The sequence below is a fragment of the Nicotiana tomentosiformis genome, chromosome 1 (genome assembly GCF_000390325.3).
Source record: "Nicotiana tomentosiformis chromosome 1, ASM39032v3, whole genome shotgun sequence".
In the NCBI taxonomy this organism is placed as follows: domain Eukaryota; kingdom Viridiplantae; phylum Streptophyta; class Magnoliopsida; order Solanales; family Solanaceae; genus Nicotiana; species Nicotiana tomentosiformis.
In genome coordinates, this window is record NC_090812.1 from 58,435,000 (window position 1) to 58,452,553 (window position 17,554).

At 42.0% G+C, this 17,554-nt stretch overlaps 1 pseudogene; it reads right to left on the bottom strand.

The window, feature by feature from the left end:
* Positions 1-740: 740 nt before the first annotated feature.
* LOC138904163 (uncharacterized) lies at positions 741-13,688 on the bottom strand (annotated as a pseudogene).
* Between the last annotated feature and the right edge of the window lie 3,866 nt (positions 13,689-17,554).

Consider the following 17,554-nt stretch of genomic DNA (forward strand, 5'->3'; position numbering starts at 1 on the left):
ATATATATATATATATATATATATATATATATATATATATATATATATATTAATATTGAAATTGACTGTGAAAGAAATAAATGCAAACCAAACGAATCGAATAGCCTTGGCCCTTGAGTTCGATCACCCTCAAACCAAGTGAAGTTTCAAATGATATAAGAACATAGTAACAAGATATTGAAAGTTAAAAGGAGGTAGTATATTAACTACGAAAAAAACAGCATTTAGCGACGGACGTATTCCGTCGCTAAACATGTTCTTTCTGTCGCTAAAACAGTTTAGCGACGCATTAGCGACGGATTTAGGTTGGTCTCTAAAATGCTCGTAGCTAAGATCACAATGACGGAAAATACCAAATCGTCGCAAATATAGCGATAGATTAGCGACGCAATATACTCGTAGCAAAGTTTAGCGACCGAAAAAACTGTCACTATTTTGGTTGGTTTCGTCGCTATGTTGACTAATTTTGTCGCCACAATTCATAACAAAATTCGTCGTTTGTTCTTATTAGCAACGAAAGAATTCGTCGCTAGTTTTTCCTGCTTTTAGCGATAAAAATCTTTTGTCGCCAATCCGTCACAAGATTTAATTTAATGCGTTAATTTTAACTACGAAAAATAACTGTCGCTAATTCTTTTTAATTTTTTTTTTATTATTTTAAATGTACCCTGTTCAAGCATATTACATAAACGCGATTAAATACACTTAATTAAAAGTGACTGACATTAATATAAATTACATTCAACAAGGTCCAAAATCTATAGCATAATGCATATAACTGTATCGTTAAGTACAAAACATCCACAAGTACCAACAATAAAGTCTAAACAAAATAGGCTAACTATGCGAGGCTAGAGAGTCACGGTCATCATCAGAACCCAATGCATGAACCTCATCAATGTTAGCAGTAGTAGAAGAGGTAGGAAGTGCCACATTTGATGGGTGATTGGTAAGATCAATATTTGGCTGATGTGAGGGTAAATAAACTAATTCACATACCCGCTCAACAATTACAGGAACTATATAATCTGTCAGTACAGGAATTAATCATGTCACTAACTCATCCAGATTCCCTATCAGTGTTGATTGAGCATTTTGAAGGTGTTGCTGAGGATGTTGCATCAAATCCAAAAGAGTCACGAAGATTCGGCTCGTAGTAGTATTTTGCTTGAGATCCAAGACCATATACTCTTCTTTTCTTTTCTCCTCCCGCAGCTTCGTAATATGCTTTACACTAATCAATATCAGATTGACACTGTGTTTGTTGCCGTAATATTTTCTGATATTTTTCCTATAGAAGAGTTAATAATTAGTGAAATTGAAACATTAAAGAATATTGAGTATTTAATTTACAAAATAAAAAAAGATATGAAAGTAAAGTCAATAAAATTATTTTAAAAGTTGACTTACATGTGCGATTCGGGATTTCTCACAAACAAATAATTTTCCATCATTACCATGTGTATGGACATGCAAATATATCTCACTTGGTGTTGGATCTCGATAATTTTTAACAGCCTTTACAAAATATATTCAATTCAAAAGATTGGAAAAAAGACATTTGTATAAAAATGAAATTGAAAAATAACATAGAGAAAAGGAAGCAACTTAAGTAGAACAGAAAAACTAAAAACTAAACACGTTCCCACCTTCAAAATCTTGTTAGTTTAAGGAGATAACCAAAGGAATCTTGATTATTGAATTCACTAGAACTTTTCTCACTTTTCTCCACTACGCTTAATATATAAATCTTGGATTGGGACGGCAAAATTAATAAATTTATCAAGTGCGCTTAGGGATGTTTCTTTCCAGCACACAACAGAGCACCTGGAAAGAATATTTTAATTTGTTTCTTGAACTTCCATGTAAATTAAAGACTTTCCAAACCTCATTAGTCATATAGCTAGTTTTAGATTGCAAAGAAGTCTCCAAACTGGTTTTGTGATGACTCAAAAAGTCATCTTATGTTTAAAACTAAATTCTGCGCTCTTAAACCTTAAAAATCTCATTATTACCCTCCTCAATTTGCGTGCGCAGTCCGGGCGTATTTCCGAAAAGCTTTTATGTTGAAAATTGATGAAAATAAGAATTTTTGCCTTAAAAGTTAATTTTAGTTGATTTCGGTCAATATTTTTGGTAAACGGGTTCGGATCCGTATTTTGACAATCCCGGTGAGTCCGTATTGAATTATGGAACCTGTGCATATGCCCGGAATCGAATTCGGGGGTCCCTAGCTCGAGTTATGAATTTTGATGAAAATTAAAAGTCTAAAAATTATTTATTTTTAAGAATTGAGTAATGTTTTGCATTGTTAGTACCGGGTCCGTATTTTGGTTCCGGAGCCCGGTACATGTTCATTATAATATTTAAGACTTGTTTGTGAAATTTGGTGCGAAACAGAGTTGATTTGACGTGATTCACACGTCTAGTTGAGAAGTTAGAAATTTTAAAGTGTTCTTGAGAATTTCATTTGATTTGGTGCTAAATCCGTAGTTTTAGGTGTTATTTTGGTGATTTGATCACGCGAGCAAGTTCGTATGATATTTTTAGACTTGTGTGCATGTTTGGTTTGGAGCCCCGAGGGCTCGGGTGAGTTTTGGATAGGCCACGGGATGTTTTGGACTTTGAAAAATCTGGTTTTCTGCAGATTCTGGTGTTTTGGCATGTCCTTCTTCGCGTTCGCGAAGGTCCTCTCGCGAATGCGAAGAATAAACTAGTGAGGCAGAAAATCTCTTCTTCGCGAACGCGAGGTGATGGGGGATTTACCCTTCGCGAATGCGACCGGCTCATCGGGAACGCGAAGCACTTGGGGACCTGAGGGAGGATTGGTCGTTCCTTCATCGCGAACGCGAGCAATATCTCGCAAATGCGAAGGCCGGGGGGAGGGGGAGGGGGGAGGGGGTATCCTACGCGAACGTGAACAAGGTCTCACGAACGCGAAGGCTTGGCAGCCTATACCCTTCGCGAACGCGACAGTGTTCTCGTGAACGCGATGAACACTGTCGCCCAGCACTTAACAGAATCCAAACACGGGATTTAGCCAAAAAATTCATTTTCTCATAAACCAAACGGTGAGAGGCAATTTTCAAGAGTCACTTTGTTCCTCAAAGTGCTGGTAAGTGATTCTAAACCATTTTCTTTCAATTACCTATTACATTTCATGAATATTCAACCTAAAATCTAGAGTTTTCATGGTAGAATTAGGGGTTTGGGTAGAAACTAGGGATTTTCAATTTGAGATCGGATTCCAAAACCAATTACATATTCTGGATCGGGGGCGAATGGGTAAATAAATTTTGGTCCGAACCTCGGGTTTTTGACCAAGCGGGCCCGGGGTCGATTTTTTGACTTTTTGGAGGAAAATTTAGAAAATTTAATTTATGCAATATAATTGATTCCCTTAGCAATATTTGATATTATTGAGTCAGTTTTGAATAGATATGAGTGGTTTGGAGGCGAATTCTAGAGGAAAAGCTGTGATTGAGAATTAAGTGGCCTTCGGAGCGAGGTAAGTATTGTGTCTAACCTTTCTTGAGGGAATTAGGAACCTTAGACTATTTGCTATGTGAAATTCATATGAGAGGCGTATATGTGAGGTGACGAGTACTTATGCGCTGCCAATTTATCCATTTTCCATGTTTCTTTTGCTTTTCTTATATTGTCTCTTTCCTATGCCTAATTGCTACGTGTTTATACTAGTGTTGTTAAATGGATTGTTCTTATCATATTTATGGATTTTCTGGTGATAATTGAGAATTTATTTCAAAGTTGAGATTGATATTGTGGAACCAAATGTTGAAGTAAGGCTTGTACATATTATTCTATCTCCCTGTTGTTATTTATGCATTACATTATGGTAAGGGAGAGTGTAAAAGCACGAAGAGTGATGCCGTGCATTTTTTCTTTACTGCATTCGTGTTCCTGTTGATTCATAATATGTTGGTTGTTCCAGTTATCTTTCTGTTGTAGTTCTTTATCTTGTATTTCCCCCAGCATGTTTCCCCCTCCCGATATCTCCTGTCTAATTCTTCATTACTATTATTTGTATATACATTGTTAAACTGTACATGTTGATTTGTAGGTGCATTGCCTTAGCCTCGTCACTACTTCGTCGAGGTTAGGCTCGACACTTACCAGTACATGGGATCGGTTGTATTGATACTGTACTCTGCACTTTCTGTGCAGATTTTGGTATTGGCTCGGGTTGATCGAGATTTTGCTATCGGACCGCTATCCGGAGACTCAAGGTAGATCTGTCGGCGTTCACAGACCTTGAAGTCCCCGTCTATCTTTTCTGTTCTACTGTTTCTTTCATTCAGACAATTGTATTTCTTTCAGAATATTACTTGCAGTAAATTCTAGAATGCTCGTGAATTGTGACTCTAGATCCGGGTGGTAGTAATTGATATAGTCTTTATATTATTCCGCACTTACTATATTTTATCTTAGCTAATTATTGTTATTTACTAAATGGAAATAAGGATTTGGGTTAATGATTCTCTAACGTTGGCTTGCCTAGCAAGTGAAATGTTAGGCGCCATCATGGTCCCGACGGTGGGAGATTCCGGGTCGTGACAAGTTGGTATCAGAGCACTAGGTTGCCTAGATCTCACGATTCACGAGCAAGCTTAGTAGAGTCTAGAGGATCGGTACAGAGACGTCTGTGCTTATCTTCTAGAGGCTATGAAGTTAAGGAACAAATTTCACTTCTATTCTCCTCTGTCCTGCGATGTTGTTTTCTCAATACTGATTGAACTCTTATACTCTTGTTCTCTCACAGATGGCGAGAACACATACCGCTTACTCAGTTGAGCAGCAGCCAGAGCCTCCAGTGGCAGCTCCTACGCGGGGTAGAGGTCGAGGCCGTGCCAGAGGCTGAGGTAGGGGCAGGGCTCAGTCCAGAGCCCGAGCAGCAGCCCCAGCAATGGAGCCTCAAATAGAGCTCGACGAGGAGGTTCCAGTCTAGACTGTTCCTACCGGACCAACTCAGGTTCCGGAGGGGTTCATTGCGACCCTAGTACTTCAGGACGCTTTGGTCCTTTTGGTGGGCCTTATGGAGATTGTGGCCCAGACGAGCACATTTCCCATGGCGCCAGGAGTCTCTTAGGCTGGAGGAGGAGCCCGGACTCCTACTACTCCCGCTCAGGAGCAGATAGCTCCCCAGTATCAAGCTTCAGCAGCTCAGCCAGTCAGAGTAGTTCAGCCGGTTGTTCCGGCACAGGTCGGAGATGGGCCAGCTATGTCTTTTGAGGCTTTGTAGAGGTTGGACAGGTTTACCAAGCTCTTCCCAGTTCACTTCAGTGGTGCTCCTTCAGAGGATCCCCAAGAGAATCTTGACAGCTGTCATGAAGTTCTACGGAACATGGATATAGTGGAGACCAATGGGGTCGATTTTGCTGCATTTCAGATGACTGGTTCCGCCAAGAAATGGTGGAGAGATTATTTGTTGACCAGACCAGTTGGGTCGCCTGCTCTTACTTGGGACCTATTCTCTCAGCTCTTCATAGAGAAGTTTCTGCCTATCACATTGAGAGAGGAGTGTCGCCATTAGTTTGAGCGTCTCCAGCAGGGCAGTATGACTGTTACTCAGTATGAGACCCATTCTATGGATTTGGCCCGTCATGCTATTCTTCTGCTTCCCACTGAGAGAGAGAGAGAGAGGGTGAGGAGGTTTATTGATGGACTTGCTCAGCCAATCAGATTGCAGATGGCTAAGGAGACTAGGAGTGAGAATCCTTTGCAAGCGGTTGCTAATGTCGCCAGACGAGTCAAGATGGTTCTTACTCAGGGAGGTCAGGGGTCTGACAAGAGACCTCGTTATTCTGGTGAGTTCAGCGGTGCCCCATCTAGAGGCAGGGGTACTTTTGGTAGAGGCCATCCTCCCAGGCCGTTCCATTCAGCACTCTAGGCATCCCATGGTGCCTCAGGTGGTCATGGTCCTCATATGCCTTATTCCGACCAGCTAGCTTACAGTGCACCACCAGCTCCTATTAGTGCACCTCCACTCCAGAGTTATCAGGGTGGTTATTCAAGTCGATAGGGTCAGTTTCAGGGCCAGCAGTCATGGCAGCCAAGGTTATGTTATACTTGTGGTGATCCGAGGCACATTGCTAGATTTTGCCCTCGGGCAACAAGCGGCTCACAAAATTAGAGTTCTCGTGCCATGGTTCCGTCACCAGTTTCTGCACCACCTGCTCAGCCAGCCAGAGGCAGGGGTCAGGCAGCCAGAAGTAGGGGCCAGACTATTAGATGTGGAGGTCAGGCAGTTAGAGGTGGAGACCAGCCAGTTAGAGGTCATCCCAGGGACGTAGTTCAGGGTGGTGGGGTCCAGCCCCGGTGTTATGCTTTCCCAGCCAGGCCTGAGGTTGAGTCGTCTGACACTGTTATCACAGGTACTATTTCAGTTTGTAGTAGAGATGCTTCAGTTATATTTGATCCGGGGTCTACTTACTCCTGTGTGTCATCCTATTTTGCTTCATATTTGGTTATGCCCCGTGATTCCTTGAGTGCTCCTATGTATGTGTGCACGCCAGTGGGGGATGCTATTGTTGTAGATCGTATTTATCGTTCGTGTGTGGTCACCATTGGGAGTCTTGAGACACGTGTAGATCTTCTACTCCTCGATATGGTTGATTTTGATGTCATACCGGGTATGGATTAGCTGTCACCTTATCATGCTATATTAGATTGTCATGCTAAGATGGTGACCTTAGCCTTGCATAGGTTGCCTCGATTAGAGTGGAAAGGGACTCTTGGCCATTCTACCAGCAGGGTTATCTCTTATGTGAAGGCTCGGCATATGGTTGAGAAGGGGTGTCTAGCTTATTTGGCTTATGTCCGCGATCCTAGCGCGGAGGTTCCTTCCATGGATTCAGTACCAGTTGTTCGTGAGTTTCCAGAGGTGTTCCCTGCAGACATGCCGGGGATGCCACCCGACAGGGACATTGATTTCTGCATTGATTTAGCTTCGGACACTCAGCCCATTTCCATTCCTCCATACCGCATGGCCCCGCTAGAGTTGAAAGAATTGAATGAACAGTTACAAGATTTACTTGATAAGGGCTTCATTAGACCTAGTGTCTCGACCTGGGGTGCACCTGTGTTATTTATGAAGAAGAAAGATGGATCGATGCGGATGTGTATAGACTATCGGCAGTTGAACAAAGTCACCATCAAGAACAAGTACCCATTTCCTAGGATTGATGATTTAGTTGATCAGCTTCAGGGTGCCCATGTGTTTTCGAAGATTGATTTGAGATCTAGCTACCATCAGTTGAGGATTAGGGCATCTGATGTCCCTAAGACAGCTTTTCGGACTCGGTATAGGCATTATGAGTTTCTAGTTATGTCATTTGGGCTGACAAATGCCCCAGCAGCATTCATGGATTTGATGGACCGGGTGTTCAAGCCCTACTTGGATTCATTTGTGATTGTGTTTATTGATGATATCTTGGTCTACTCCCACAGCCGAGAGGAGCATGAGCAGCACCTTCAGATCATTTTTCAGACTCTGAGCGACAGCCAGTTATATGCTAAATTTTCAAAATGCGAGTTTTGATTGAGTTCAGTTGCTTTCTTGGGTCACGCTGTATCAGCAGAGGTATTCAGGTGGGTCCTAGGAAGATTGAGGTAGTACATAACTAGCCTAGACCCACATCAGCTACAGAGATCCGTAGTTTCCTGGGTTTGGCGGGCTACTACCATCGATTTGTGGAGGGGTTTTCATCTATAACAGCCCCGTTGATCAGGTTAACCCAGAAAGGTGCCCCGTTCAGGTGGTCAGATGAGTGTGAGGCGAGCTTCTAGAAGCGTAAGACAGCTTTGACTACAGGGTCGGTATTGGTGTTACCCACAGGTTCAGGATCTTATACAGTATATTGTGACACATCTCATATTGGTCTGGGTGCGGTATTGATGCAGGGTGTCAAGGTTATTGCATATGCTTCACGACAACTGAAGGTTCACGAGAAGAATTAACATGTTCATGATCTAGAGCTGGCAGCCATTGTTCACGCGCTGGAGATTTGGAGGTACTATCTTTACGGCATGCCATGTGAGGTATTCACGGATCATCGGATCTTGCAGTATTTGTTCAAGCTAAAGGAACTCAATTTGAGGTAGAGAAGGTGGTTAGAGCTATTGAAAGATTATGATATCACCATATTGTATCATACCTGGAAGGCCAATGTGGTGGCCGATGCTTTGAGTAGAAAGTCAGCTAGTATGGTTAGCCTTGCTTATATTCTACTTGGTGAGAGACCACTTGCATTGGATGTTCAGGCCCTGGCCAACCAGTTCGTGAGGTTGGATGTTTCTGAGCCTAGCCGTGTTCTTGCTTGTACAATTGCTCGGTCTTCCTTGTTTGAGCGCATCAGAGATCGGCAGGATGACGACCCTCATATACTTGTCCTTAGATACACAGTGCGACACGGTGGTGCCAAGCAGGTTACTGTTGGAGATGACGGAGTTTTGAGGATGCAGGGTCCTATTTTTGTGCCTAATATGGATGGACTTCGTGAGTTGATTCTTGAGGAGGCCCACAGTTCCCGGTATTCTATTCATCCGGGCGTCACCAAGATGTATCAGGACTTGCGGCAATATTATTGGTAGAGGATGATGAAGAAAGACATAGTTGCATATGTAGCTTGGTGCCTAAATTTCCAGCAGGTAAAGTATGAGCATTAGAGACCTAGTGGTTTACTTTAGAGGTTAGAGATTCCTGAGTGGAAGTGGGAGCGTATCACTATGGATTTTGTTGTTGAACTCCCACGGACTCAGAGGAAATTCGATGCAGTTTGGGTCATTGTGGACAGGCTGACCAAGTCAGCGTACTTCATTCCTGTGGCAGTTACCTATTCTTCGAAGCGGTTGGCAGAGATTTACATTCGTGAGATCGTCCATCTTCACGGTATGCCCGTGTCTATAATTTCTGATCGAGCTACGCAGTTCACCTCGCACTTCTGGAGGTCAGTACAGCGTGAGTTGGGTTCGCGGGTTGAGTTAAGCACAACATTCTATCCTTAGACGGACGAGCAATCTAAGTGTACTATTCAGATCTTGGAGGATATGCTCCGCGCTTTGTGTTATAGACTTTGGAGGATCGTGGGATCAGTTCTTGCCCCTTACAGAGTACTCCTACAACAACAGCTACCAGTCGAGCATTCAGATGGGTCCTTATGAGGCATTATATGGTAGGCGATGCCAGTCGCTAGTGGGTTGGTTCGAGTTGGGAGAGGCTCGGTTATTAGGCATAGACTTAGCATAAGATGCCTTGGATAAGGTCAAGATTATTCAGGATCGACTTCGCACAGCTCAGTCCAGGCAGAAGAGTTATGCCGATCGCAGAGTTCATTATGTTGCATTCATAGTCGGAGAGAGAGTGTTGCTTCGGGTATCACCTATGAAGGGTGTAATGAGGTTCGGAAAGAAGGGCAAGTTGAGCCCTAGGTATATCGGACCTTTTGAGATTCAAGAGATAGTGGGAGAGGCGGCTTACAGGTTTGCGTTGCCACCTAGTTTAGCAGCTGTTCATCCGGTATTCCATGTGTCCATGCTTCGAAAGTATCACGGCGATCCGTCCCATGTGTTATATTTCAGCTCTGTCCAGTTGGACAAGTATTTGACTTACGAGGAGGAGCCGGTGGCTATTCTATCCTGGCAAGTTCGCCAGTTGAGATCAAAGAGTAACCCTTCAGTTTGAGTGCAGTGGAGAGGTCAGCCTGTTGAGGCACCTACTTGGGAGTCCGAGTCCTATATGCGGAGTAGATATCCCCACCTTTTCACCAGCTCAGGTACTTTTCTATGTCCGTTCGAGGACGAACGATTGCTTTAGAGATGGAGAATGTGATGACCCAAAAGGTCATCTTATGTTTAGAACTCGATTCTCCGCTTTTAATCCTTAAAAATCTTATTATTACCCTCCTCGATTTGCATGCGCAGTCCGAGCATATTTCCGAAAAACCTTTATGTTGAAAATTGATGAAAATAAGAATTTTTGCCTTAAATGTTGATTTTAGTTGACTTCGGTCAACATTTTTGGTAAACGAACCCGAATCCATATTTTGACACTCCCGGTGGGTCTATATTGAATAATGGGACTTGGGCGTATGCCCAGAATCATATTCGGAGGTCCTTAGCTCAAATTATGAATTTTGATGAAAATTAAAAGTCTAAAAATTATTTGTTTTTAAGAATTGAGTGATGTTTGGCATTGTTAGTACCGGGTCCGTATTTTGATTTCGGATCCCGGTACAGGTTCATTATGATATTTAAGACTTGTCTGTGAAATTTGGTGAGAAACGGAGTTGATTTGACGTGATTCAGACGTCTAGTTGAGAAGTTACAAATTTTAAAGTGTTCCTGAGAGCTTCATTTGATTTGGTACTAAATTCGTAGTTCTAGGTGTTATTTTGGCCATTTGATCACACGAGGAAGTTCGTATGATATTCTTAGACTTGTGTGCATGTTTGGTTTGGAGCCCCGAGGGCTCGGGTGAGTTTCGGATAGGCCACAAGATGTTTTGGACTTTGGAAAATCCGGTTTTCTACAGATTGTGGTGTTCTGGCATGTCCTTCTTTGCGTTCGCGAAGGTCCTCTCGCGAATGCGAATAGTAAATTAGTGAGGCTGAAAATCTATTCTTCGCGAATGCGAGGTGATGTGGGATTTACCCTTCGCGTACGCGAAGCACTTGGGGACCTGGGGGAGGATTGGTCGTTCCTTCATCGCGAACGCGAGCAATGTCTCGCGAACGCGAAGGCTGGGGGGGGGTAGCCTACGCGAACGCGAACAAGGTCTCGTTGACATGAAGGCTTGGCAGCCTATACCCTTCGCGAACGCGACAGTGTTCTCGCAAACACGATGAACACTGTCGCCTAGCACTTAACAGAATCCAAATACGGGATTTAGCCAAATATTCATTTTCTCAAAAACCAAATGATAAGAGGCGATTTGCAAGTCATTTTCTTCCCCAAAGTGTTGGTAAGTGATTCTAAACCATTTTATTTCAATTACCCATTACATTTCATAAAATTTCAACCTAAAATTTAGAGTTTTCATGGTAGAATTAAGGGTTTGGGTAGAAACTAGGGATTAGGGATTTAGACTTCAATTTGAGGTCAGATTCCAAAACCAATTACATATTCGGGCTCGGGGGTGAATGGATAAATAGATTTTGGTCCGAACCTCAAATTTTTGACCAAGCGGGCCCGGGGTGAATGATTCGACTTTTTGGAGGAAAATTTGGGAAGTTTTATTTATGCAATATAATTGATTCCTTTAGCAATATTTGATATTATTGATTCATTTTTGAATAGATACGAGTGGTTTGGAGGCGAATTCTAGATGAAAAGTTGTGATTGAGAATTTAGTGGCCTTCGGAGCGAGGTAAGTGTTGTGTCTAACCCTGACTTGAGGGAATTAGGAACCTTAGACTATTTGCCATATGAAATTCATGTGAGCGGCGTATATGTGAGGTGACGAGTACTTATGCGCCGCCAATTTACCCATTTTCCATGATTCTTCCGTTTTTCTTATATTGTCTCTTTCCTATGCCTAATTGCTACATGTTTATACTAGTGTTGTTAAATTGATCGTTCTTATCATGTTTACGGATTTTCTGGTGTTAATTGAGAATTTATTTCAATGTTGAGATTGATATTATGGAACCAAATATTGAAGTAAGGCTTGTACTTATTATTCTATCTCCCTATTGTTATTTATGCATTACATTATGGTAAGAGAGAGTGTTAATGCACGAAGGGTGATGCCGTGCCATATTGTGAGTTTTAATGCATGAAGGGTGATGCCATGACATATTTTGAGTGTTAATGCACGAAGGGTGATGTCGTTCCATATTGTGAGTGTTAATGCACGAAGGGTTATGCCGTGCCATATTATGAGAGTTAATGCACGAAGGGTGATGCCGTGCCATTTCTATTGATTTATGGTGGGATTGAGAGTAAAAGCACGAAGGGTGATGCCGTGCATATTTTCTTTACTGTATTCGTGTTCATGTTGATTCATAATATGTTGGTTGTTCCAGTTATCATTCTGCTGTAGTTCTTTATCTCGTATTTCCCCCCAGCATATTTCCCCCTCCCGATATCTCCTGCCTAATTCTTCATTACTGTTATTTGTGTATACATTGTTAAACTGTACAGGTTGATTTGTAGGTGTCTTGCCTTAGCCTCATCACTACTTCATCGAGGTTAGGCTCGACACTTATCAGTACATGGGGTCGGTTATACTGATACTGCGCTCTGCACTTTCTATGCAGATTTTGGTATCAGCTTGGGTTGATCAAGATTTTGCTATCGGACCGCTATCCGGAGACTCAAGGTAGATCTGTCGGCATTCATAGACCTTGAAGTCCCCGTTTATCTTTTCTGTTCTACTGTTTCTTTCATTTAGACAGTTGTATTTCTTTCAGACTATTACTTGTAGTAAATTCTAGAATGCTCGTGAATTGTGACTCCAGATCCGGGTAGTAGTAATTGATACGGTCTTTATATTATTCCGCATTTACTATATTTCATCTTATCTAATTATTGTTATTTACTGAATGGAAATAAGGATTTGGGTTAATGATTCTCTAACATTGGCTTGCCTAGCAAGTGAAATGTTAGGCGCCATCACGGTCCCGACGGTGGGAAATTCTGAGTCGTGACAGTTTTGAAGCTCCCAATCTCAACTCCCACCTCCGAAATCAACTCCAATGTGGGCAAGGTATTTAGAGCAAGACAACGTAAAAGGCATAAGAACGTTTTTCTTAAAAGACATAAGAACTTTTTTCTTTCAACTTTCTAATCAACATTCTAACTTGTCAAACACGGTACTATGGACTCCAGCAACTACTCGTGTCGCTGCACTTTATGCTGCTATTGATGCTTATGTCATGAATTCTCAGGTGAGCCTTCACTACTCTATCTAACTTAATTACAGCTCAGTTTCAGGAAATGTAGAATGACTAAGTTTTTGTTAGATATTAATATTAAACAGTTTATGTAACAGTGAAAAGGTGACAAAGTAAGAAATATTAATATTAAACAGTTTATCCAACTGCTAACTTCAATTTCGGCACACATTGACAAAAAAGATTTTTTGAAAACAGAACAAGAGACAATCTGGAACTCACAACTTACCGAACTTAAATAAGATTTTCATATTCGAATTAGTGCAAACTTAAATGAGATTTTCAGATATTTTATATACACTTACAGGTCTCTTGCGATGCTCCCCAACACTAATAGACCCACCCGTGTGAGTCCAGTGGTAACTCCGCTCCCACCACCACAACGATGTTTTGTATTTATTTATGACTTTTCAACACAATTAGGATCTTTCCAAAGTCTCATCCAACTTTGCCACACATCATTTGGAATAGATTTCCGTTGCACCTCATTTTCTTTTAGTTTGCTAATGAAATCACTGTATCTTTTTGCTATCCTATGCCCCCATTGGTTCCACATAGCAGTATCAATTGAAGAATCTTAGTAGAATACCTTCTAAAATAATTTTGTAAAGTAATAACATTAATAAGTTATATATAAAAGTTAATATACTCTCTAAATTCAATTGTGATGGATTATACCTTGAATTCTCCAAAATAAAATCTTTTTGTCTCATCCGAGATGCTTTTCCAGTTGATTCCATAAGGATCATGTTCATGTGTGATGACCCAAAAGGTCATCTTATGTTTTAGAACTCGAATTTGCGCTCTTAAACCTTAAAAATCTTATTTTTACCCTCTTCAATTTGCGTGCACAGTCCGGGCAGGTTTTCGGAAAGCTTTTATGTTGAAAACTAATAAAAATAAGAAATTTTGGTTTGAAAGTTAATTTTAGTTGACTTCGGTCAACATTTTTGGTAAACAGGCCCGGATCTATGATTTGACGGTCCCGGTGGGTCAGTATCGAATTATGGGACCTGGGCATATGCCCAGAATCGAATTTGGAGGTCCCTAGCTTGAGTTATGAATTTTTGATAAAAATTAAAAGTTTGGAAATTATTTATTTTTAAGAATTGATTGATATTTGACATTATTAGTATCGGATCCGTATTTTGGTTCCGGAGCCCGGTACAGGTTCATTATGATATTTTAGACATGTCTGTAAAATTTGGTGAGAAATGGATTTGATTTGACGTGAATCGGACGTCCAGTTGAGAAATTAGAAGTTTTAAAGTGTTTTTGACAATTTTGTTTGATTTGGTGCTAAATTTAGAGTTCTAGGTGTTATTTTGGCGATTTGATCGCGTGAGCAAGTTCGTATGACATTTTTGGACTTGTGTGCATGTTTGGTTTGGAGCCCCGAGGGCTCGGGTGAGTTTCGGATAGGCCACGCGATGTTTTGGACTTGAGAAAAATCTGGTTTTCTGCAGATTCTGGTGTCTGTCATATCCTTCTTCGCGTTCGTGAAGGTCCTCTCGCGAACGCGAAGAGTAATCTGATGAGGCTGAGACTTCTTCTTCACGAACGCGAAGTCTTGGTCACGAATGCGAAGTGATGGGGAATTTACCCTTCGCGAACGCAACCCGCTTAACGCGAACGCGAAGCATGTGGGGACCTGGGGAGGGGGGGCTTCCAGGGGGGAGTAACCATCGCGAACACGAGCTGGGTCTCACGAACGCGAAGGATTGGCGGTTTGAACCCTTCGCGAACGCGACAGTGGCCTCGCGAACGCGATGCACACTGTCGCCCAACACTTAACAGAACCCAAAACGGGATTTTTGCCAAAACAAAACTCATTTTCTCAAACACCAAACGGTGAGGGGCGATTTTTCAAGAGTCACTCCTTCCCCAAATTGTTGGTAAGTGATTCTAAATCATTTTCTTTCAATTACCCATTTTATTTCTTGAATTTTCAACCTAAAATCTAGAGTTTTCATGGTAGAATTAGGAGTTAGGGTAGAAAGTAGGGAATTTGGGGATTTAGACCTTAATTTGAGGTCGGATTCCCAAACTAATTACATATTCGGGCTCGGGGGTGAATGGGTAAATGAATTTTGGTCCGAACCTCAGGTTTTTGACCAAGCAAGCCCGGGGTCAATTTTTTGACTTTTTGGAGGAAAATTTGAAATATTTAATTTATGCAATATAATTGATTCCTTTAGCAATATTTGATATTATTGAGTCAGTTTTGGATAGATACGAGTGGTTTGGAGGTGAATTCCAAAGGAAAAGCTGTGATTGAGAATTAAGTGGCCTTCGGAGCGAGGTAAGTGTTGTGTCTAGCCCTGACTTGAGGGAATTAGGAACCTTAGATTATTTGCTAAGTGAAATTCATGTGAGCGGCATATATGTGAGGTGACGAGTACCTATGCGCCGCCAATTTACCTGTTTGTTTTTCCATGTTTCTCTATTTTTCTGATATTGTCTCATTCCTATGCCAAATTACTACGTGTTATACTAGTGTTGTTCAAATTATCGTTCTTATCATGTTTACGGAATTTTCTGGTGATAATTGAGTTTTTATTTCAAGTTGAGATTGATATTATGGAACCAAATGTTGAAATAAGGTTTGTACTTGTTATTCTATCTCCCTGTTGTTATTATGCATTGCATTATGGTAAGGGAGAGTGTTAATGCACGAAGGTTGATGCCGTGCCATATTGTGAGTATTAATGCACGAAGGGTGATGCCGTGCCATATTGTGAGTTTTAATGCACGAAGGGTGATGCCGTGCCATGATATGAGAGTAAAAGCACGAAGGGTGATGCCGTGCCGTTTCTATTAATTTTATGGTGAGATTGAGAGTAAAAGCACGAAGGGTGATGCCATGCATTTTTCTTTACTGTATTCACTATTCCTGTTGATTCATGGTATATGGACTACTCCGGTGATTATTTTGTTGTAGTTCTTTATCTTGTATTCCCCCCAGTATGTTTCCCCTCCCGACATTTCCTGTTTAGTTCTTTATTCTTATTATTTGAGTATACACTGTTAAATTGTAAAGGTTTATTGTAGGTGCCTTGCCTTAGCCTCGTCACTACTTCGTCGAGGTTAGGCTCGACACTTACCAGTACATGGGGTCGGTTGTACTGATGCTGCACTCTGCACTTTTTTTCATATTTTGATACCGGCTCAGGTTGATCGAGATTTGCTATTGGTACGCTGTCCGGAGACTCAAGGTAGGTCTGTCGGCGTTCACAGACCTTGAAGTCATCGTCTATATTTTTATGTCCTACTATTTTCTTTCATTCAGATAGTTGTATTTCTTTCAGACTATTACTTGTAGTAAATTCTAGAATGCTCGTGAATTGTGACTCCAGATCTGGGTGATAGTAATTAATACAGTTTTATGATATTTCGCACTTATTATATTTTATTTTAGTTAATTATTATTATTTACTGAATGGAAATAAGGAATTGTTTTAATGATTTTCTAACGTTGGCTTGCCTGGCAAGTGAAATGTTAGGCGCCATCACGGTCCCGTCGGTGGAAAATTTCGGGTCGTGACTGTTGGTATCAGAGCACTAGGTTGCCTAGGTCTCATGATTCACGAGCAAGCTTAGTAGAGTTTGGAGGATCGGTACGGAGACGTCTGTGCTTATCTTCCAGAGGCTATGAAGTTTAGGAACAAGTTTCACTTCTATTCTTCTCTATCGTGCGATTTTTCTTTCTCTATACTGATTGAACTCTTCTACTCTTATTCTCTCGCAAATGGAGAGAACACGTACCGCTTCCTCAGCTGAGCAGCAGCCAGAGCCTCCAGTGACAGCTCCTACGCGGGGCAGAGGTCGAGGCCGAGGCCGTGCCAGAGGCCGAGGCAGGGGCAGGGGCAGGGGCAGGGCTCAGCCTAGGGCCCGAGCAGCAGCCCCAGCAGTGGAGCCTCAGATAGAGATTGACGAGGAGGTTCCAGCCCAGACTGTTCCTGTCAAACCAGCTCAGTTTTCGGAGGGGTTCATTGCTACCCCGGTACTTCAGGACGCTTTGGTCCGTTTGGTGGGCCTTTTGGAGAGTGTGGCCCAGACTGGCGCATTTCCCATGGCACCAGCAGTCTTTCAGGCTGGAGGAGGAGCCCAGAATCCTTCCACTCCTGCTCTAGAGCAGATAGCTCCCCAGTATCATGCTCCAGTAGCTTAGCCAATCGGATTAGTTCAGCCGGTTATTACGGCACATGTCGGAGATGGGCTAGCTACGTCTTCTGAGGCTTTATGGAGATTGGACAGGTTTACCAAGCTCTTTCCTGTTCACTTCAGTGGTACTACTTCAGAGGACCCCCAGGAGTATCTTGATAGCTGTCACGAGGTTCTACGGAACATGGGTATAGTGGAGACCAATAGGGTCGATTTTTCTGTATTTCAGATGACTGGTTCCGCCAAGAAATGGTGGAGAGATTACTTGTTGACCAGACCAGCTGGGTCGCCTGCTCTTACTTGGGACCTGTTCTCTCAGCTCTTCATAGAGAAGTTTCTGCCTATCACATTGAGAGAGGAGCGTTGCCGTCAGTTTGAGCGTCTCCAGCAGGGCAGTATGACTGTTACTCAGTATGAGACCCGTTTTGTAGATTTGGCCCGTCATGCCATTCTTCTGCTTCCCACCGAGAAAGAGGGTG